The sequence below is a fragment of the Mauremys reevesii genome, linkage group 17 (genome assembly GCF_016161935.1).
Source record: "Mauremys reevesii isolate NIE-2019 linkage group 17, ASM1616193v1, whole genome shotgun sequence".
Classification (NCBI taxonomy): Eukaryota; Metazoa; Chordata; order Testudines; family Geoemydidae; genus Mauremys; species Mauremys reevesii.
The window spans coordinates 11965830-11988046 of NC_052639.1; the positions used below are offsets into that span (position 1 = coordinate 11965830).

Sequence of the window (22217 nt, forward strand, 5' to 3'; positions counted from 1 at the left end):
GACCTGACCAGAGAAGAGGACGAGGAGGAAAAGGAGGAGGAGAACCTGGCCACAGAGGAGAGGGAGGATCTGGCCAGAGAGGAGGAAGTGGAGGAGGGGGAGGACCTGGCCATGGGAATGGAGCACGTGGTCATGGAGAAGAAAGCAGAAGAGGACGACTTGGATGAGGAGGAGGATAAGGAGGGCAAAGCCAAGTCCTCCTCCACCTCCATGGCCAATTCCTCCTTGCCCAGATGCATAATCCATTCCCATTGCCAGACTCTTGCCCGCGGTGACAATGAAGGAGCAGGAGAACTTCTGGGCTGCACAGTCGGGTGTCACGGGGACGTCTGTGGGAGCCATTGACAGTGTGTTCTGTGTGGGCCATTTTCCTTCTCTGACCCAGGGGTTCTCTGCTCCCAGAATCTCAGCCAGGGAGGCCACCCTGCAGAATATGGCCCCGCAGTTTGGTGATGGGCTGCAGGAGTCACCACGTAGCTGTGCAGCAGCCATAGCACCTGCATTGACCAGGGACCAAAACCTGCAGCCCTCACAGCCCAGGCTGCCCCCACGGATGGCAATGGGAGTGTAGCCTGGGCAACTAGCTGCTGGGCCAGGGCATATAGAGAGGACTCAGAGATGCAGCAAACCAGTGGGCAGAGAAGTGAAGGAAGTAAGGGAAAGAGGAGAGCGAGGAGATCGGGAGCTGCTGCAGTCAAGGGACCCCAGCCAGAAGAGAGAAGCTGGGTGGGTTAGACACACAAAGTCCTGCATCTTGGCAGGGGTTAGACTAGATGAACCTTGCCAGAGGCGGCGAGTTATATGGGCCTGTGGTGCCCGGGCTCCAGCAAATTCAGGGCCTCGAGGGCCCGGCTCCACCAATGTTCAGGGCAGGGTTTCTCCCCAGCCCGACCTGCCACTCCCACGTGCCACCCCAGAGCATCCCCGGCCCTGCCTGCCACCCCACGTGCCTCCCCAAGCGTCTCTGCCTGCCCCTGCATCTCCACACTGTGCTCCTCACTGGCCGCTGCCACTGCAGGCTACAGGGAGCGGCGCTGGGGGCAGGCTGAGGCGGCTGCTGCGCCTGTGGAAGTAGGAGGCGCATGGCAGCCTCCCGCCCCACCAGGTGACTCCAAGTCGAATCTGAGGAGGGCTTATCCCGGTTGGACCTCCTGAGCAGCAGCCTGGTGGGGCCTGGGTGAGTGTCTTGTCCCTGGGAATCCTCCTCTGGCCCCCACCCCAGCCCCAGGGCAGCCTTCCTGCTGCACCCCAAACTCCTCATCCCTGGCCCAGACCCACACCCTGCACCCCCTCCTGCACCCCAACGCCCTGTCCCATCCCAGAGCCAGCACCCAACACTCAAACCCCTCTCACACCCAGCCCCCAAACCCCTCCTGCACCCCAAACCCCTGTCCCATCCCAGACTCTGCACCCAGCCCCCCAGCCCCCACCCGCCCCCCCACCCCGGTCCCAGCCCAGACCCTGCACCTAGCACCCAAACCCCTCCTAGAGCTTGTGCCCCTTCTGCACCCAACCCCAACCCCTGTCCCAGCCCAGACCCTGCACCCAGCACCCAAACTCCCTCGTTTGTACCCTTTTCTGCTCCCAAACCCCAACCCCCTGTCCCAGCCCAGACCCTGCACCCAGCACCCAAACTCCCTCGTTTGTACCCTTTTCTGCTCCCAAACCCCAACCCCCTGTCCCAGCCCAGACCCTGCACCCAGCACCCAAGCCCCCTCCTGCACCCCAACCCCCTGTCCCAGCCCAGACCCGGCACCCAGAACCCAAACCCCTCCTAGAGCTTGTACCCTTCTGCTCCCAAACCCCAACCCCTGTCCCAGCCCAGACCCTGCACCCAGCCCCCAAGCCCCCTCCTGCACCCCAACCCCTGTCCCAGCCCAGACCCTGCACCCAGAACCCAAACTCCCTCCTGCTTGTACCCCCAACCCCTGTCCCAGCCCAGACCCTGCACCCAGCACCCAAACCCCTCCTGCACCCCAACCCCTGTCCCAGCCCAGACCCTGCACCTAGCACCCAAACCCTAGAGCTGCCTCCTGCACCCCAACCCCTGTCCCAGCCCAGACCCTGCACCCAGCACCCAAACTCCCTCCTAGTTTGTACCCTTCTGCTCCCACACCCCCACCCCCTGTCCCAGCCCAGACCCTGCACCCAGCACCCAAACTCCCTCCTGCACCCCAACCACCTGTCCCAGCCCAGATCCTGCACCTAGCACCCAAACTCCCTCCTAGAGCTTGTTCCCCCTTCTGCACCCAACCCTCAACCCCCTGTCCCAGCCCAAACCCTGCACCCAGCACCCAAACTCCCTCTTTCTGCACCCCAACCCCTGTCCCAGCCCAGACCCTGCACCCAGCACCCAACTCCCTCCTGCACCCCAACCCCTGTCCCAGCCCAGACCCTGCACCTAGCACCCAAACCCCTCCTGCACCCCAACCCCTGTCCCAGCCCAGACCCTGCACCCAGAACCCAAACCCCTCCTAGAGCTTGTACCCCTTCTGCTCCCAAACCCCAAACCCCTGTCCCAGCCCAGACCCTGCACCCAGCCCCAAGCCCCCTCCTGCACCCCAACCCCTGTCCCAGCCCAGACCCTGCACCTAGCACCCAAACCCCTCCTGCACCCCAACCCCTGTCCCAGCCCAGACCCTGCACCCCAACCCCTGTCCCAGCCCAGACCCTGCACCCAGCACCCAAACCCCCTCCTGCACCCCAACCCCTGTCCCAGCCCAGACCCTGCACCCAGAACCCAAACTCCTCCTAGAGCTTGTACCCCTTCTGCTCCCAAACCCCAACCCCTGTCCCAGCCCAGACCCTGCACCCAGCACCCAAACCCCTCCTGCACCCCAACCCCCTGTCCCAGCCCAGACCCTGCACCCAGAACCCAAACTCCCTCCCAGAGCTTGTACCCCCTTCGGCACCCAACCCCCTGTCCCAGCCCCGACCCAGAACCCAGCACCCAAACTCCCTTCTGCCCCCAACCCCTGTCCCAGCCCAGACCCTGCACCTAGCACCCAAACCCCTCCTGCACCCCAACCCCCTGTCCCAGCCCAGACCCTGCACCCAGAACCCCCCTGTCCCAGCCCAGACTCTGCACCCAGAACCCAAGCCCCTGTCCCAGCCCAGACCCTGCACCCCCAGAGCCTACACCCCAAACCCCTTCTTCACCCAAACACCCTCACCCTCCTGGACCTTGCAGTGCCTTCTAACCTGATGGGTCTATAATTCTTTGATTCTAGCATCTGTCACCTCAAAAGAAGGGCTGGCGTGTCTGGATTTCCTCCGCATCCTCTGCAGTGAAGACAGAAGCAAGGAACTTTTTTAGCTTCGCCGCAGTGGCCTGGTCTTCCTGGAGTGCTCCTTTAGCACCGATTGCCTAGTGGCTTTGCTGACCGTTTGGCAGACTTCCTGCATCCCATGGACCCCTCCGAGCGTCACACCGCCCAAGGCCCCGCCCCCGAGCGTCTCCCAAGCCCCGCCCCGAGCGGCGCGGCGCCCCCGCCCAGTCCCCACCCTGAGCATTGCCCGCCCAAGTCCCCGCCCTCGAGCGTCATGCTGCCCAAGGCCCCGCCCCTAGCGCCCCGCCCCAAGCGTCACCCCCTGAGCATCCCGCCCAAGCCCCGCCCCGAGCGTCACCCAAGCCCCCCAGTCCCCACCCCCCGCCCAGTCCCACGCCCCAGCAGTCCCGCCCCTCCCCAGCCCCCCGCCCTGCCCAAGTCCCCGCCCCGAGCGTCCCCGCCCCTGAGCGGCGCCCGCCCAGTCCCCACCTCGAGCATTGCCCCGCCCCCCCCCCCGCCCTCGAGCAAAACCCACCCCCCCCCCGCACCCCGCCCCTCCCCGCCGCCCCAGCGGTGCTTGGTAGGCTGGTGCCTGGAGCCGGCCCTGATCCCATGTACTGAACAACCCTTTAGTTGTTGTGCCTTGGCTAGTTGCTCTTCACGTTCATTTTTGGCCTCTGCCCTATACTTTTCATTGGACTTGCCAGAGTTTACGCTTCTTTGTCTTTTCCTCACTAGGATTTGACTTGCCAATTGTGAAAGGTGCCTTTTTAATGATCTTAGAAAGGCTCTAGCGGCTGCACCAGCGCGAGCCTCTCCTAAACAAGGCCTGCCATTTTACTTGCACCTGGCAACTACTCCAGCAAGCACTGGAGCTGTTTTGCTGCAAAAACAAATTGGCCAGGTGAGACCGATGGCCTATGGTTCCAAAACTCTCAGTGAGGTGGAGGCGAGGTTTTCAGCTTGCGAACGTGAGGTATTCGCCTGGTATGGTCCCTAACACATTGGGAATATTTAAGTGGCACAGCTCTCATTGTGGTGAGGACATGCCATACTCCAGTAAAATATGTCATCTCTGGAAGAATTAATGAGGGAAGGGTATCCTCTCCCCGGCTGGCGGGATGGACTCTAAGTCTGGTCAATCGGGATATTCGTACTGAAGATCCCCATACGAGAATCCTTCCCTATGCTCCGATTACGCAGGAGATGAGCACGAATGTCCGTTGCCAGATCCTGATTTAGACTTACTATCTCCATTCTTCTTAGCAACATCCTGGGAAGAAGTACAAGGAAAAGGGTTAACACTCTGGGCAGTTGATGGGAGTGCTTGTCACCACGAAGGGCATCCTGTTGCAGGTTTGCTGCAATCCAGGAGGACACAGCAAGTGGTGCAGGGTGCAGAGGCCGCCAGCACAAGCTGCACAATGAATTGCGGTCCTGGCAGTATCGTCTGGGGTAGCACCTGAGGAAAACATCTGTCTGTGTTCTGCTTCTAGTTGGGTGGTTCAAGCCCTTCCCATCTGGAAGAAAAGAGTTCAAAGTAAAAGCCCATACGAAGGGGGTCGGTTCTGGCCACGCTTGACAATCAGGCCAATCAGCTAGCAAAACAAGCTGCTAGGTTAGGATCAGCATATACATGGGATAAGACCCAATTTCAGCTGCTGTAGTTAAGATGCCGTCTCCAGATGTGTCAGCAGGCCATGGCATCTTGACCCTGCAAAAACAGGATAATGATCTCCAAGCCCTTTTAACAGCAGGGAAACATCAAGGATATGTAAGGACAAAAACGGATTGATTATAGCAACATCACCAAACTGTGAATTACCTGTACTGGTTATGCCAATAACTCCACGAAAAGAACTAATAACTGTAGCTCATGGCCAGGGACACTATGCTGCGTCCAAAACTTTGGAACGGGTGTCTAAGTGGCGTGGTTGCCTAACATAAAGGAGGAAATACTGGAACAAACCTTTTCTCGATTTGGTATCCCATCAGAAATAGATTCAGACAGAGGACCACACTTTGTGGGTGAAGTCACAAAAGCGCTGTGTGCGGCCTTAAACATCAAACAGCGGTTGCACATAGCTGCTCACCCGCAAAATCTGTTATCGTCGAGAGGCTAATAGAGCCATGAAAACTGCTCTTAGAAAAGTAATAGATGTGCAAGGAAGGGATTGGGATAGCAAACTCCCATATATCCTAGCGGCCATGCGATCTACTAGAACTGTGTGAGGGTTTTCACCGCACGAGATGCTAACTGGGAGAATTATGCACACCCCTGAACTTTAGTGGGTGGGAGGAGTTCCACCGGATGAGTACCTTCCCAGGGTGCAAATAGACTTATACATGTCACAGTTGCTAGACACCATCAGCAGTCTTCAACATCGAGTAGCTCCTCAACTAAAAGCTAATAACCAAGTCATTAGTGCTTGGTTAGGCCACATTAATGATGTAGGATGGGTGGTTGGTACAAAGGTAATGTTTAGGTATTATATAGAAAAGGCCATGTCCTTAGTCCTCGTTGGGTGGGTCCAGTTATCATAACAAACGGAGCAAGTGCCTCTGTATATCAGGTTCAAATACCAGCAAAGAAGGGGATCAAATTAAAGTGATTCCATAGCAGCCAGGTAAAGGAATGGAAAGGAAATCAACCCATTTAACTGTGCCAATCATATTTTCTCTTCCATTCCTAGATCGACATGACCGCCATCATCCTATTCTCTATGTATATAGGTTGCACTGTATTTGTTAAGGTTTGGTTAATTGATTTGGTTGAAGGTGACCATCTGTTCTGTATAACAGGGAGTCATTATGCCACAGAGGATCCATGGCCACCCTGGATCCTTTGGAACAAAATGACCCCATTTCTGTTTTAATGATCAAGGAAGAACCGTGCTGTGTGCTCAAGTGGGTCAAAGAAAGATCGAACAAGGCAGGTATATTTCAAGCAGTAATTTCAGAAATGTGCCTTAACTATCAGGCTGCACCTGTGGGATGCAGAGAAAAACAGAAATGTCATGTAAGTGGGATATAGTAAAACCTCTTTTGGGAATTGTACCAAACTTAGGGTGCCCAACAGTTCTCAGATTTGCGGTTGCATTAAATTGGAAGTACCTGAGCATGTACCATGGGGTGGGTTTCTGGAAATATATCAGCTCCTTGGGTTCATGAAAGACCTAGTGCCATGTTCAGAATTAGTACTCCAGCACAGTCCTTCCTTCTCGGCTCTCAATGTACTGTTGTATCCACACCTTCTTGCAATAGTTCGTCTATGCAGGAAATGGATGTAAAGCAGGAAGAGTCTTTTCATTGTAAAACTTTCTACTGCAGTAAGATCAAGGTTAAATTTCCCGTAAATAGTTAGACTTGTATAGGGAGGTTTAAAATGAATGTTACAACGGCAGACTCTGGTAAATGGTCTATGGTAGGTCCGTATGGAATAAGAGTATACCAATTTGTTTTGGTTCTTCCTTCTCCTATTCCTAGTTTAACTGGTCCCGTGGTACTTAGGAAGAAGCAAATCAAACAGTTATTACACATCCCCAGTCTGCGATAAGGAATGTTTTAATCAGCACTACCCCTCTGTAATACTATGGTTGTATTTGGGTTCAATGCAAATTTTTCGCCATGTGACAATTTATTCATCGGGTGGGTCATAATTTGGCAAAGCCACAGGTGTCGGCAGTTACATCTTTTAAAACAGGTGTAACACCGACAAGAGGGGAAATGTTAATTTCAGTATACATGTTTGCCGAATTATTCTGTATAAAAGTTAAAATAAGTTCTGTAAATCAAAAGGCCATTTTGTTTTGGTAAAAGGACAAGGCGACCTCCATTGGGGGTCAGGTTCTTGTTCCTCAGTACCTAGAAAAGGCGGGAAAGTGGGAAGAGCAGGAATCTGACCTTGCCCAGCAACAGCTCCCTACAGAGACCAATGAGGGGAGGGGCCAGGGGCACTGGCTCTTGAGCTTTTGAGCTGTCAGAGGTGCAGGTGGCTGCTCTCTCTCCTGGTGCGGTACAATCTTGCCACTGGCTATGGGCCTGCAATAGCTACTTACTAATTAAGTTGGGGTTGTTTGTTTGTTGTTTTGGGAAAGCAAACTTGCATACACGGACCTGGTCCGATTAGTTAGATCAATCGTGCACTCAGGACGACGCAAAGCGGGTTAGGGTGGGAGTTAAGATAGGGATACGTACCTGTCTGTTTCATCTGTTGTCCACGGTCAGTGTTCACTACTGGCTTCTCTTTTCTGGATCCTGCACCCCTTTATCGCTGATGTCTGTAAAGATAGAACATCTTGTATTATAAGTGCCTGTGTGTTATTCCGAATCTCCAGAATCATTAATCCATTCCCCTTTCCATTCCTTCCTCTCCCCTTAGCAAATAAAGTGTTGTTGTTTTATTTTATAGCTTTGTGTGTGTGGAGTTCATTAAAGTCAGCACAAACTAAGCATTTAAAAACAATCCTCTAGCCCCAAAGGCAGCATTTCCGAAGACCTTTTCCACCCTGTTAAAATGGAAACCCCAGTGCGCCCTGCGCTGGGGCTCGGGGCAGACTTGCAGAAGGTTCCCAGCCCATCAGCCTGGCCTTTGAAGGTTTCTGACCTGAAGCAGGGTTTTGCAGCAGCAAGCAGAAGGAGCTCGGTGTTGTTCTGCAGGGCTTGTGGGCTCGGTTCTACTGTTGCGTCTCTAGGGGAACCGTGCCGGTATGTGTGCTCCCTGCCAGCCAATCCCTCCCCCGTTCCGCTGCAACAAACCGTGCAGGGCAATTACATGCAAAAAAATGCTGGGATTCAAATCAGTGGAACCCAACACAACCACCTTCTCCAAGTCCTTCCTCAAGTCTTCTGATGGCACCACCCCTATTGAGCTATTCCCTGCCACTGTTGCCAGCTCCAGGGAGCAGAGTTAAGGTGAATGATGGGGTAGGGTGTCCTTAACTCTGTATTTCCCAGTTTTCAGAGGGCTAAGTTTATCCCTGTTCCAGAAGGGCACGAGGCAGTGCTGGGCAACCTGAGATCCCTGTTATTTAACAGAGGAGAGGGGCATTGTGGGCGACTTCCCAAGAACTAAGGTGCTCACAGGGCCCAATCTTGGAATTAAGGCTCTCAACCCATTCCTGTTCTTCCATCAGCCACACAACTCCAGCCCGGGTTCTTCACCTCTCCGGGGAGGGGATTGGAAGCAAAATATATTCCAGATGGGCACAGGATCCCCTCCCAGCTGGCTTTAGTGCAGGCAGCAGCATGTGGGACACGGGGAAATCCTGGAATGGAGTTGCGGGTTCCCCTGAAGTGGAATCAGGGAACAATTCTGCGCTTCCGATCTGCCAAGTTCTGCCACCCGCGCCGGCGCTGGGGGGAAGATCCAGCAGCCCCCTGGACATACAGTGATCTGACCCAGTATGGCCGGGTTCTTATAGGGGTTCGATGCCAACCTCTGGCCCAGGGCTAGGACTCCTGGGTCCCACCAGCTCCAGGGCTCGGAGGTCTCGGATGGGAGCTCCCACTCCACCCTGCCAGCTGTCCATGGAGGGACCTGAGCCAGACGGATCCCAGGCATAACTCCACTGACCTGGATGTCTCATGTCCATACGCTGGGGGGGCTCCCTGGGCTCCAGACTCTCCCTGGGGGGGGGCTGCCCCAAATCGCCTCATTTGAGAGGGCTCCGGCCTGAGCCCCAGCGTCTACCCCGCAGCCCGAGGCAGCTGACACGGGCCAGCCACGGGGGGTTCATTGCAGACTCGATGTCCCCTCCCCCCGCTGCTGACCCCTCGGGCCAAGGCTCAGCCGGGCCGTACCCCGAGTCAGAGCGTTGTATTGGAGGCGGTGAGCTCGGAAGCAGAGCCTGCCAGGCGGGAGGTGTCCGCCCCGCACGTGCAGCTGGCTCTGGGGTGGAGCAGCACCGCTGTCCCGGGCGCGCAGCGAGGCCGCACGGGAGCGCAGGACGGCAAGTGGCCCGTATCCCTGGGACCGTGCAGGCGGGAGGTTAGCGAGGCCGCCCCGCTAGCCCCGGCTCTTGGGAAACGGGCCCGGGGGTCGCCAATGGCTCCCGCGGCTGCCCAGCAGCCCGGATCAGCACCGGCCGGGAGGGGAGCGCCGCTCCGGGGTCAGCTGGCCCCCGCCACACAGCGCCCGGGCCCCGTTCCCGGCTCGCCCCGGGGGCAGGGCTGCGGACCCGGGGCGAGTGGGAGCCGATTGGAGCCGCCCAGCCCGGCCCGCGGCTCCCCCTTCGCTGTCCCCGCCCTGAGCCAGGGACCGTCTGTGCCCCCCCGGGACCGCCTCCCCCCTCGCTGCCCTGCGCTCAGTTAGGAGCCCGCGGTGCAGCCCCCGGCCCCGCTCGCCACCCGCCCGCTGGCCGCGCCTGGCATCCGAAGCAAAGGACGGGAACCTGCCCACCCCCCCGGGACCGGCGCCCGCCCCGCCCAGGATCACATCTCTCGGCTGGGGGGGCAGGGGGGGAGAAGGGGACCAGCCCGAAGCGGTACCTCGGCTGCGCGCCGGCTCCCGGCCTCAGGTGTCACCGCAGCTCCCCGCCGCCCGGGGTCCATCCTCAGCCCAGCGCAGCTGTTCCCCCGGGGCTCCCTGGGCCGCCCCCCAAGCGGCCCCCCGGGAGCAGAGGGCTCCTCAGCGGCCCTGCGCCAGCCTGGAGCCGCCCCGAAGCTCCCCCCGCGCCGAGAGATTCCTTCGCTTCATCTCCGGCACCTGCTGGAGCCGCCTGCGCCGGGGGTGGCGCTGGGTAGCCGGGGGCCACCGCTGGCGTGTGCGTGTGACTCCCTCGCTGCGCGGGCGCTGGAGCCAGGCGGAGGGGGAGGCACCGGCGGGGCGTGGGGCTGCGCTGACTTGCCCGCTGGCTTCTCCGCTCCCTGACGCGCCCTCCCCGCTCCCCGGGGGACAGGACCTCGCAGCCAAGCAAACAGGTTTGGCCGGTAGCGAGGCAGGAGGCAGACGGAGCCGGGAACGGTGCCAGCGGTGGGAGCGGGCGAGCGGCACAATAGCTGCCCTGTGCTCGGGGCAGGCTCCGGAGAGGGAGAGCCTGCAGCCTGCCCCCGGGTAGCCAGAGCCGGCAGCAGACAGCCGGGCAGGGGCTCGGTGACCCGGAGTCCTCAGGGCCGGGGGTCGATCCCGAGTTCTAGTCCCAGCTCTGTCATTAGCCCGCTGGGTGACCTCAGACAGGTCACTCCCCCCCCCGTGCCTCAGTTTCCCCCTGCAATAGGAGGATAATGCTCCCGCCCGCCTTGGCAAAGCACTCTGAGCTCAGCCAGTAGAAAGCGCTAGATAAGAACCGGGGGGGTTGCCCTGGGGAGAAATAACTTCCAAAATATGCAAGTGCCGGTCCTGGAAAGCAGCCACATCCGAGAGGTGTGAACTGATTCTGGGTGGTAACTCGCGCCCTAATGATGCCAGCGTGAAAGGCACCGGAGTTAACTATTTCACTGCCTGGCGAGCAAACGTAGGGAAAAGATCTGGTCTCTGGACTATCCTGGGCCCAACATGGCCTCACCAGCGCTGCCGTCATTCTCGGAGATGCACCCGGTGGAGGGTCATCAGCCGGGCAGGTTGGTTCCCTGAGAAAAAACTTTCCATTGCAAAAAGTGCGTGGGTGTCACCCACAAACACGTTATGGAGCGGTTGCAACGGACAGCCCCGATCCCGGGGTGATGGGCCCTTCCGAATCCCAAGGAGGATGGCCAGGGACATGTCTCTTCCCTGCCCCTCATGCACTGAATGGAGTCTGACTCCAGACCTGGCCTTAGTCCTTCTTGTGTTTACATGGGGGAGTGAATTAAACACACCCGCCAAACACCACTTCTGCAATCCCCACCACCACCACCCGTGCCAACCCCTTCCCCCCAAGCGCCTGGAAACCAGGCCTTTCCCATCTCCCCACCGCTGGGTCTGCACCAGGAACAGGAGCTGTGTGAACGGACATGTTGTAATTAACACGTCATCATCGGAACACCCCCCCCCCCACCAGCAGCACCTGGTGCAGACACAGAGAGGGGTGTTTAAGCTCAAGCCCAGGTGAGCTCCATGGGCAGTAGCAGGGACAGGGGGCAGCTTCCCAACACAGCACCTGGAGGAGTCGTGTGTGAGCCCCTCATCAAACAACCGTGACCTGCTGGGTGCTCACTCTGGAGCGCTGCGGCTCTCCGGTGGGCCATGATGTCACATTCACAGCAAAGTTAGATGAAAACATCAAGACACTCTAGCTGGAAGGGTTCGATGTCACTTCACTTTATTTCCTAGAATCCAGATCGCTAACGCACAAGAACCCCAAACCAGAGAGAGACGAAGCAGGCTGCTCCCCAAGAGAGGCACAATTCACCCCACCTTCCTTTAGGCTGGCTCTCTGCAGACTGACTTCCAAAACCAGATGGCAGGCTTCCCTGCAGAGCCCCCTCACCTGCAAGCCAGGCTAGGAAAAAACCTTAGGATTTAAAGTGACAGCAGCCTGTAATTTTGACACAGTTTTCAATACACCACAATGGGAATCTCTGGGAAAGCCTTTGTTCCCTTTAACAGATGCCCTTGAAATCACAGAGTAACTGAGCTAGTGAAGAGGCCCTCTGGGATTCCCCAGGCGAACACTGGGAGGAAGTAGCGATTTGGGGGGTTCAGAAGTTGTGGCCACGGTTTGTTTATGTTGTGGATTTGGTGCGGTCGGTTCACGTACCATACACAAACACACAAACAAACTCGCCAGGGCTTGCTACTGGATCCCCGCTTTCCAGATGGATTCCCAGCATCTGTTCAAACACACAGGGTGGGGGGGGGATGACATGCAAATAATTTCCTAGTGCATTTGTGGGATTCAAACGAGTCCCTCTGTCGCTGTCTGGCAAGTCATCGCTTGCAACGGAGCATTTTCCACACCTTGCGTTACTGTCACAAAACGCAGCGAAAAATCACTGCACCACCTGTAATGCAGAACACACAAAAAGGCAGTGAAAGATCAGTTGACAAACTGAACAGTCACTACTTACAAAGTCAGCCGTCTTCTCTTGGTCGTTTTACACACACACACCCCGTTGTGACCTGGTGACGCACAGGGTTGCTGCACCGCTCAAGTTTGCAGCACCCACTGCAGCATGCTAAGATTGCAGTCCCCCCGACCCCAAATCCCAGCCTGCAAGTTTCTTACAGCCTGGCCCTGCTGGAGATAGCCAGCCCCCCTCCCCCACAAAGCCCAGCGATGCAGCCAGGGAATACAAGGGCCTGCCAACAAGCCGGGCTGTGTGGGTGCAACTGGCATCCCCGGGGCCATGTCCCGACAGGCGCAGCCCACAGCCTGCCCTGTGTGGCACGGAGCCGTGGCCCTGTGCCCTGCAAAGCGGGTCACTGCACCCACGGATGGTGCCACGGCTCCCCTGGCAGAGCACTGCATTGCCCCACAGCCTCCTGCGACAGACTGGCTGCGAAATGAGTTCCCAGGCCACAAAACCACCCCTGGCACCAACTGCTGGGGGGTAGATCTGGGCAAAGAGGCTCAACTCCCCTGTCAGCTCTGTACGGGGCCCGTTGGGGGGCAGCCTGGCTATTCCCCACTGGTTCAGAGTCTGACGTCCCTCTCGCTAGTGGCTGGCTCACAGGAGAGGCTGCGAGAGAACTGGGCTGTGGATGAAGCACTGGATTGGGACTCAGGAGATACGTTCTATTCAATTCCCTGGGCCCAGATCCTCAAAGGTATTTGGGGGCCTAACTCCCATTGAAGTCAATGAGAGATAGGTGCCTAAATCTCTCTGTGGATCTGGGCCGGCCTCAGTTCCAGCTACTTAATGGCAGTGATATTCCTGCCTGCATCCGCCGTGGCTAGTTAGATTGTCAGGGCTCTGGGGCAGGGACTGGCTCTCACTCTGTCTGTGTGTAACACCCACAGACCCCAGGCGCCGGTGGGCGGGATCGACCCTGGGACCTCAGTGCAGGAGCTTCAGTGGTTTGAGCATTGGCCTGCTAACCCCAGGGCTGTGAGTTCAATCCTTGAGGGGGCCATTTAGGGATCTGGGGCAAAAATCTGTCTGGGGGTTGGTCCTGCTTTGAGCAGGGGGTTGGACTAGGTACCTCCTGAGGTCCCTTCCAACCCTGATAGTCTATGATTCTGTGAGCGAATAGCCAAGGGGCTGTTAGCTAAGGGTGTAGACCAGACTCATCAATCTCTCTAAGTGGTCTGGGTGCCAGTAGCTGGGACACACACCACACCCAGGAGGTGTGTGGGTTACCTGTGCAGCAGCTGGCACGTCGGGGCCCTGGATCTCAGCCAGGCTCTCCAGGCACTACAGTAACGAGCTATTTCCGAGACGAGGAAGGATACCAGCCTCTTAGCGCCAGCTAAGGGAGTTATTTGCCATCGTCATGGCAAATGCCAAAGAGGGACGTGCTGGAGGTTTGAGTTGCCACCCGACTGTTATTCCTGGAGCGCAGAGCGGTAAAGGCCTCTCTGCTTCCAGTGCTGACGGCGCTCGTGCCTGGCTGGCGAGCCAAGAGGCGAGGTCCTGCCCCCAAGCCAGAACACGGACGTGCTCCTGAAAGCGCCTCCCTGTCGCCCACTCTGGAATAGCCGAGCAGGGTTAACGTGGGCCTCGGGACGGAGGTGATGGCAGCACCGGCCCGGGCACTGGGGAGAGGGAGAGACGCGCCTCCATGATTGGGCTGGGAGTGGGGGCGGAGCGCTGCTACAAAGGAGATTTCTGGCCCTGGGCTTCCAGGGGAGCTCCATGCCGGGATCTCTGAATTCAGCCCGGGGCGGTGGGTGAGCTGGGTCTGGCAGGCTCAGCTGGGATGGTCTCTTGTGCTGGGGGAGGTGGTTCTGCGGTGGTCAGTCACTGGGCCACCACCATTGCACCGGGCACATAAGAACGGCCAGACTGGGTCAGACCAATGGTCCATCTAGCCCAATATCCTGTCTTCTGACAGTGGCCAGTGCCAGGTGCCCCAGAGGGAATGAACAGACCAGGACAGTTACTGAGTGATCCATCCCCTGTTGTCCAGGCCCAATTTCGGGCAGTCAAAGGCTTAGGGACGCCCAGAGCATGGGGTTGTGACCCCTCTCAGCTAATAGCCATTGATGGACTCATCCTCCTGGAACTTCTCTACTTCTGTTTTGAACCCAGTTATACTTTTGGCCTCCACAACATCCCCCAGCAAGGAGTTCCACAGGTTGACTGGGTGTTGTGTGAAGAAATACTTCCTTGTGTTTGTTTTATACCTGCTGCCTAGTCATTTCATTGGTGACCCCCACTTTCTCCAAACCTGTCATGATTTCACAGCCCTCTATCCTAGCCCCCCATTAGTGTTCGGGGGGGGGGCGGTGCTGTGGCGTGCCAGGGATTTAGCTAGTGGCATCAGGATATTTTCAGAACGTGAAACACGGGGAGCAGCAGGCTCGGCCCCAGGCTCCCAGCCAGCACATGTGCTGCCCACCGGGCCCAAGGGGGGGGGGGCGCTCCTGGAACCCTGCAGGGAGGAGCTGGGAGCACCATGGGGGGCGGGATGGGGACTCCAGGGACAAAGGGCTGCTTGGGCTCATGTCCCTTTGGGTCCTGTTCCCTCGCTGCCGGCCCATCTGGCCTCCTGCAGAGCCATGGGGGGAGGGGGGGCAGCCGCCCCTGTCCCCAGCCACCCTGCGGGATCAGCACAGCGCCGCGCAAACATCAGCTCCTCGGTGGCGCTGCGTGGCCAGGCACATCCCGCAGCCCCCACGGCCCACGGACGCTGCTCAGCGGGGGGCCTGTTTGCCGAGGCTGCGGGCGCCCTGCCAGCCCCGTCCCCGCAGGTCCCAGCTCGGAGCTGCGCTGCCGGGTTCTCTGCCACCCCGGGGGGCTGCTCACTGCTTTTCTCCGGCCCTGGGGCTGGATCACGTCTGCCGGCCCCGGCACGGTGGAGAACAGGATTGGGAGCCCAGGGACACCCGCGAAAAAGATCATGCGCTGGGTACAGCCAGGCCCTGCATGATCCGGAGCTGGCTCTGAGCCGCGCGTTCCCACGGGCAGCCCGGCGCTCGCCCCACGGCGGGGTAGGGGCAGCTCGCTAAAGCCAAGCGGCAGCAGGCTCGGGCAGCGCCAGGCCAGGAGAGCTGCCGAGCCAGGGTGCTCCGGGGGATGCCTGAGTCCTGGCCCTGCTCTACCACCCTGCAGGGGAGGCGGGGAGGAGCTCCCAGCGGCTCCGGGCCCAGGCCCTGCTAGCAAGGGGCGCTCGTTGGAATGGGGCCCGGGGCCACTCTTCCCCCAGCAGTGGGTGCCAACAGCCCCAGGCCCGCAGGAAAGTTCTGGGGTCAGCGCAGGAGCCGTTAGCAGAGTGGGGTGGGAATAGGGTCACCCTGGGCCGGGAGACGCTGGCTGGGTTGTATTAGGTCTCAGGTGACGCCCATCTCCTTGCGGCCCCAGCCCCGTGGGAGGCGAACAGGACACGGGGCTGGAGCTAGCAAGAGGCCCGTGGCCCGGGGCCGGCTGCTCTCCAGCTCAGATGCCCCCTTGCGGCTCCTGCATCGGGATCCTCCTGGGAACGGCAGCCCTGGGCTGGGTGAGCTCCAGGGACCGCCCGGAGGAGCCGGTGTGAGGGATCCAGGGTGGAGCTTTCCCCTCAGAGCTGCTGCCTGGGTGCCCCCTTCCCAGGGGGCTGGAAAAGCCAAGGGCTCCGCCTGCCCCCTTTGCGGGCACTGAAGAGACCAGGGGCGCTGGCAGGCTGTGGGGTTGGGGCAGCATCACGCAGCCCTGCTGCCCAGGAGGGGCGGAACCCTCTGGCCAGAGGTGCCCCGGCCCCAGAGCGGGACATGGGGGGCGCTGCTCGGGGCACAGAGGGGCGGTTTGGCACCATGATGTGAAGGGGCCTGGAGAGCTGCAGGCATCAGGAGACGAGGCCGGGAGATGGCCCAGGGTTGGGGGGGGGGCGCTGCCCTGACACGATGGCACCGCACGTCAAGGCCCTGCACTAAGTGGGGAGGTGACGGGGCTGCAGGCCGCCATCGCTCAGTTTCTCCTCCCAGCTGGCGGGGAGCTGGAGAACTGAGTCTCAGTCCCTGAGGGGGCTGGCGGGGGAGATCAGACCGCACAGGTGTTGCGGTGGCACCAGCACAGGGGGGCACTGCCCCCCCCCCCAGGGCTGCGTTTAGAGTCCGAGCCCACGGGGCTCAGGTCCGTCACCTCCCAGTGATCGTGCCGGAGTCTGGCCTGGGGGCTCAGCTTCTCCTGCTGCAAGGAAACCGCGCTCAGGTGCTTCCTTATGCCAGGTAGACGGGACGCCCCCAACGCCACCCCCAGCGGTGACTGCAACCTGCATGTGCCACCCGTGGGCGCCAGGTTTGTCTCATTTTTGGTGGTGTCCAGAAGGGATCCAAGCAGAGCTGACCCGTCCATAGGACAGACCGGGGCAACCGCCCTGGGCCCCATGCTTTGGGGGGATGTGGGGTCCAGGGCAGTTAGTGGGGGGCTGGCACAGGCAGCAGCGAGCGACCCACCCGGCCCCAGCGCGCCCCACTCGGCATTGCTTGGGGGAGGAGGCAAAAGACAGAACGAGATGGGGCAGGGGCTTGGGGGAAGGGGTGGAATGGGGGCTGGGAGGGGGCAAAGCAGGGGCCAGGTTGCTTGCTGCTGCTGGTGCCAGCCCCCCTGCTAGCCCCCCCAGGCCACCCTGGACCCACTGTCATTGTGTCCATAGGACCAATAGGGGCAACCGCCCCGGCCCCACACTTCAGGGAGACATGGGGTCCAGGGTGGCCTGGGGGGCTAACGGGGGCCTGGCACCATTTTTGGGGACTGAATGGGAAACCAACTTTCACCAATATCCACTGCTTAGGGTCCTGATCCAGTGAATCACATAAGTATGTCTGTGGGGCCATTGAAGTCAATGGGCCAACTCGTGTGTTGACACACTTTGCTGGCGCCAAGTTTAGGGTCTGATTTTTCTAAGCCTAAGAACCAACTTTTAAGACGTTATTTGTGAAACCTGGGGATGACTCTGGGGAGTGGACTTGGTACCCAAATGTTTGACGACGTTAGTTATAAATACTCTGGTGCGTCTTCAACAACACCCTCAGCTAGGTGGCGAGGTGTGACGAAGTGGGACTGTTCTTAATGTTTCCTCTGAATACTGTGGGGGGGGGCCCTCAGTTTCTGGCCAACACTCTGTGTCCTGGCAACTAATGGCCGGGGCCCTTCCCCCTGCCAGGGGATGCTAAGGTGGGGGAGAACAAAGAGGTCAGGTGACCTCCTGGCCTGGGAAAGGAGCTGAACAGAGGAGGAGGAGCTGGAGGGGGTTGCAGTTGGGAGCTGGCTGGGAATGAGGAGTGAGGGCAGACGTGGGGGTCTGGCTCACTGCCCCCCAGAATGGACCCGGCCGAGGGGTCCCGTTCGCTGTACCTACAAGCTCTGTTTTAGACCCTGTTCCTGTCATCGAATAAACCTCTGTGTTACTGGCTGGCTGAGAGTCATGTCTGACTGCAAAGTGGGGGTGCAGGACCCTGTGGCCCCCCCAGGACCCCGCCTGGGTGGACTCACTGTGGGAAGCGCACGGAGGGGCAGAGGATGCTGAATGCTCCAAGGAGAGACCCAGGAGGTGAAGCCGTGGGAGCTTCTTGCCCTGCAGACAGTCTGCTCCAAGGGAGAGGAGGCTCCCCAAAGTCCTGCCTGGCTTGGTGGGGAGCAGTTCCAGAGCATCGCCCGGGGACTCCATGCAGGGCCGCCCAGAGGGGGGGGCAAGAGGGGCAATTTGCCTCAGGCCCCGCGCCCCACGGGGGCCCCCACCAGAGTTTTTCGGGGCCCCTGGAGCAGGGTCCCTTACTCGCTCCGGGGTGCCCGGCAAACTCTTGCGGGGCCGGGCGCAGGAGCTTCTGCTGCTCCCGGTCTTCGCCGGCGGGGGGTCCTTCCGCTCCGGGGCGGAACGACCCCCCGCTGGCGAATTACCGCCGAAGACGGAGCGGGACCCGCCGCCGAACTGCAGCCCGGTCTTCGGTGGTAATTCGGCGGCGGGGGGCCCTTCCCTTCCGGGACCCGCCGCGGAAGTGCCCCGAAGACCCGCGGCGGGGCCCCCCCGCCGCAGAATTACCGCCGAAGACCGGGCTGCGCTTCGGCGGCGGGTCCCCCTTCGGCGGTAATTCGGTGGCGGGGGGGCCCCGCCGCGGGTCTTCGGGGCACTTCCGTGGCAGGTCCCGGAACGGAAGGGCCCCCCGCCGCTGAAGACCCCGGGCCCCCGGAATCCTCTGGGCGGCCTTGACTCCATGACATGAGATACAGGGGCCCGTGTTGGCTCAAACAGCCTCTTGCAAAGGCCGTTTGTTCACCCCCAGCCGGGCTTGATTCCCTCCCGTTTGGCAAACAGGGCTGGGCGCGTAACTCTGTGGACGGGTCCCACAGGGCTGGAGCTTTTGTCTGGGTCCTGCCCGGTCCCGCTCTAGCTCAAACCCCAACAGCCGAGCTCAGTGATGGCGCAGTGGGTTTGTCTTTCTTTTCCAGAACCCAGCAATCGGGAAATCCAGGCCGATGGCCCATCCTGCATCAGCAGGGGAGAGGGCGCAGCTGCCCAGAGCAGCCCATGGAGCAATGCCCACCAGGAGGGCCTTGCATCCAGGTTTTATTCACCCTCCTTGCGCCCAGAGTGCCGGGGGGAGGGCAGATTGGTTAAACACAGGTGGGCTTCAAGAAACCATCCACACTTCACAATGCCAGCGTGCTGAGCTGGTTACGGGGTAGCACCATGCCAGTCCTCTGCCAGGGCAGCACCTTCTGGGCCACTGGGGTTAAATCCCCCCCACACAGCAGCAAACAATCAGTCCTCACTCGCACCCCGGGACAGCAGCCTGGAGCCAAGGGCAGTGCCCAGTGGGGGTTTCTCTTTTTCCTCTTCCTGGGGTGAGTGGGGACCTGGGGGTGTTTCTAGCAGGGCAGCTGGAACTGAATTGGGAACCAGCTTTTAATAACAGGCAGCTCAAGTTCAGACTCATTTTGTTACAATTTTCTTTACAATGTAAAATAATTCAAAAGTAAATGGGCAGGAATGATTGGAACTCTTTTCTCCCAGGCATAGAAAGAAACGGCTTTTGGGCTTTTCATGATACGGGAGTCAGGTTCATTCACTGTTCGGAAGCCAGTTGTGTTTCATTTCTCAGGTTCTGCTGCCGTCGTGTGGCCATTTCCTTCCCCTCCTTTCTGTCCCTGTGAAATGATGATGGTGATGGACACTTGGCTTGATATCCCAGTGTGCCCTGGACATCTACAGGCTGCATTAGCCAATCCAACCATTCGGCACTTGCAGATGGGCACCTCTGTATTGTGCCTGAGACTTGTACAGCTATGAGAGGCTGGTAGATGCTGATATTTTCCCCTCTTTTTAACCAGCACTAATACCAGGCCAGGCCAGGGCTGGGAAGAGAGAGAGAGCAGCAGGTTTCCCCTCTTGTGTCTGTCTCGCTTTTTCTTCACTAGCTTCACCTCTGCACCAACTTGTGTTTTTCCTGTGTGAGCCTGGCTAGCTTAATTGGCAGAGTATCTGTTTTTTTTTTAAACTGAGGGTCCCGGGTTCAAGTCCCTTGTCAGGTGATACACTTCTCACCGTGATTGTAAAAATCTGAGTTTCTGGAGTCTTCTTTGGGGTGTTGCTCTTTCTCCTTGGGATTTTGCCTTTCCTAAGAAGGGCCTTTGTGTGGGGGGGATTGAAGGAGCAACTCCTTGACGTCCCCTCTGTCCTTGCAGGCTGGAGGAATAAAGTCCTCTGGGCATAGAGCATGTTCCTCCCCTGCACACACACACACACACAGACAAACACACAGAATATCCCTAAGGAATTAGAATCACCTGCTGTCTCCCCCTGTCCTGCTGGATCCTCAAATGAAGATGCTCTTCAGCCCAAACCCATGTCCCCTCTGCTCCCAGTGCCCCTCAAACACAACTCTCAGTCCCTCCTATACTCACTGCTCCTCACTCCCAGTCAGAGCCTGCTCCTCTTCACCCTTCTCCTCTGTCCCACCCCACAGCCCCTCCTAGTCCCAGTGCCCCTCAAACCCAACCCACAGCCACAGCCCCCTTCTCCTCATGCTGCCCCTCAATCCCCACCCACAGATCCCTCCATCCCTCCAGCAGCAGGTGCATCAGACACCCACAGTAAGATTTTCTTGCAAGGTTTCGTGTATGAGTCTGCATGTGGATTTTACAGTATGTTGGAAATAGCTTGGGTTGCTTGCCGAAATGATCACTTTTGGCTGGTGTTGGATTCCCAGTCTCCTTGTTATTGGGGCAGGAGAAACAAAGAGTTGTTATCCTTGATGTGTGAATCAAGGACTCAACCCTGGGTGTAAACTAAATGAGCTTCCCACAGATTCTGGCAGCCACAATGAGCATTTGGTGCGAGAGCCCAGACCTGTCCCTGTCCCAGATCCTGGGGGTCATCTGCGAGGGGCTTGGACCACTGACCTATCAGCCCTTAACTCCCAAACTTTCAGTAACTCTATTATCAGTGCCAGTGAGTGTAATTTAAACCACAAGAAAAACCACAGTGGGCTAGACCAAAGATCCATCTAGCTCTGTATTTTGTCTTCTGACAGTAGCCAATACCAGGTGTTCTAAAAGTATCTCAACAAGGCACCACTGGGAGTTGAACCCAGGACAAAACAAGTACAAAACAGGTACTTTAACCAGCTAAACTATGGTGCCTGACTGTGGCTAAAGTACAGTGTCTGCTCACACCTGACTCCCTGCATTTCCACCTAGGCTGACAAGCTTTACTTGTGTTTGGATTCTGCAAAGCAGAGGAGCAGGTGACATTTTCCTTGCAAGCTGTCTCTATGTGTGAATCTTTGGCCAGGTCTGCACTACAAAGTTATTTCAGCAGAATTATATTGCTCAGGTGTGTGAAAAACACACTATGCTCCCTCGATCAGCAGCTTGTGGCTTTTGTACACACTGCAATGCCACGTCTGGCAACAAAACTGCCCTGTTTTGGTGACAAAATAAAACCACCTAGACGAGAAGCCTACAGCTTTTTCCAGCAAACTTACAGTGGCTGAGTGTAAGTGTAGACACTGCTGTTCATTATATCACCATAACTGGCCTCTGCCAGTATCCCACAATGCCCGCTGTGAACTCACCTGCCCTGCATTCCTGCTACAGAGCCATGGGCCCCTCCCCTTTCATCGCTCTGGGAAGTTCTGACAGCTGAGTCTGCTGCTCTGCTCCGGCAGCCAGGAGCAAATCACTGCTGTGGATGCTGCTCTCTCCCGCCCTGCGAACACAGAGCAGGGTGGCGGGAACTTCCTTACAGTGGGGGTGGGCGCCACCAGCATCCGAACTGTGACACCCCTTCCCTTGAGGAGGCTCTTACCTTCTAAACAGGGACGGCTGGTCTCTAGTAAAATCACTAAAAGGGAAGGAGAAAACTAGAAAGAGGTTCCTCCTGGCGCTCACGTCCGTGAACCCCAATACTCCCTCAGTCCTCAAAGAGAGACCTGGAGAGGGAGACTTGCTGAAGCAAAGCCACAGGGGTCTCTGAGGTTTCCCTGGCCCCTCGCCCCTGTCCTGCCTGGCTGATGTCAGCATCTCTCTGTGAGGTCACCACCTCCCCACCACCTTTGACCAATAGTCTGAGGTGCTGCAAAAGGCCTTTGTGATGTCACTGCCACACCCCCTCCCTTGCTGTGCTAATGTCCTGCCCCTGGCCAGGCACTTTGGAGGTTTAAGCTACTCCTTGTGGATCACCCCACTCAAGGAGCATTCGTTCTAGGAAGCAAACCGGCTAGACAGTAAAACATGAGACGCTGCTCCCAATGCTACACTCAGTTTTTCAGAAATTAGTCAGCTTTATGGCCAGAAGAAGCCATTAGAGCATCTAATCTGACCCCCTGCATATCACAGGCCTCTTGTACGACACAATAGCTACTTTTGGGGCAAACACATTCCAGAAAGGCATCTAGTCTTCATTAAATGACATGAGGAGATGGAGAATCCACCACTTTCCTTGGTAGC

At 58.3% G+C, this 22217-nt stretch overlaps 2 long non-coding RNA genes across 2 annotated transcripts; both read right to left on the minus strand.

Annotated features, from left to right (window-relative positions):
* Positions 1 to 4678: 4678 nt before the first annotated feature.
* LOC120385134 lies at positions 4679 to 7699 on the minus strand. The gene is made up of 3 exons (XR_005589286.1): positions 7467 to 7699; positions 6384 to 6538; positions 4679 to 4789 (listed from the first exon to the last, which is right to left on the minus strand). It is a non-coding gene; the product is annotated as an uncharacterized LOC120385134 (long non-coding RNA).
* Positions 7700 to 19200: 11501 nt separating this feature from the next.
* On the minus strand, positions 19201 to 21405 carry LOC120385139. The gene is made up of 2 exons (XR_005589291.1): positions 21344 to 21405; positions 19201 to 19415 (listed from the first exon to the last, which is right to left on the minus strand). It is a non-coding gene; the product is annotated as an uncharacterized LOC120385139 (long non-coding RNA).
* Between the last annotated feature and the right edge of the window lie 812 nt (positions 21406 to 22217).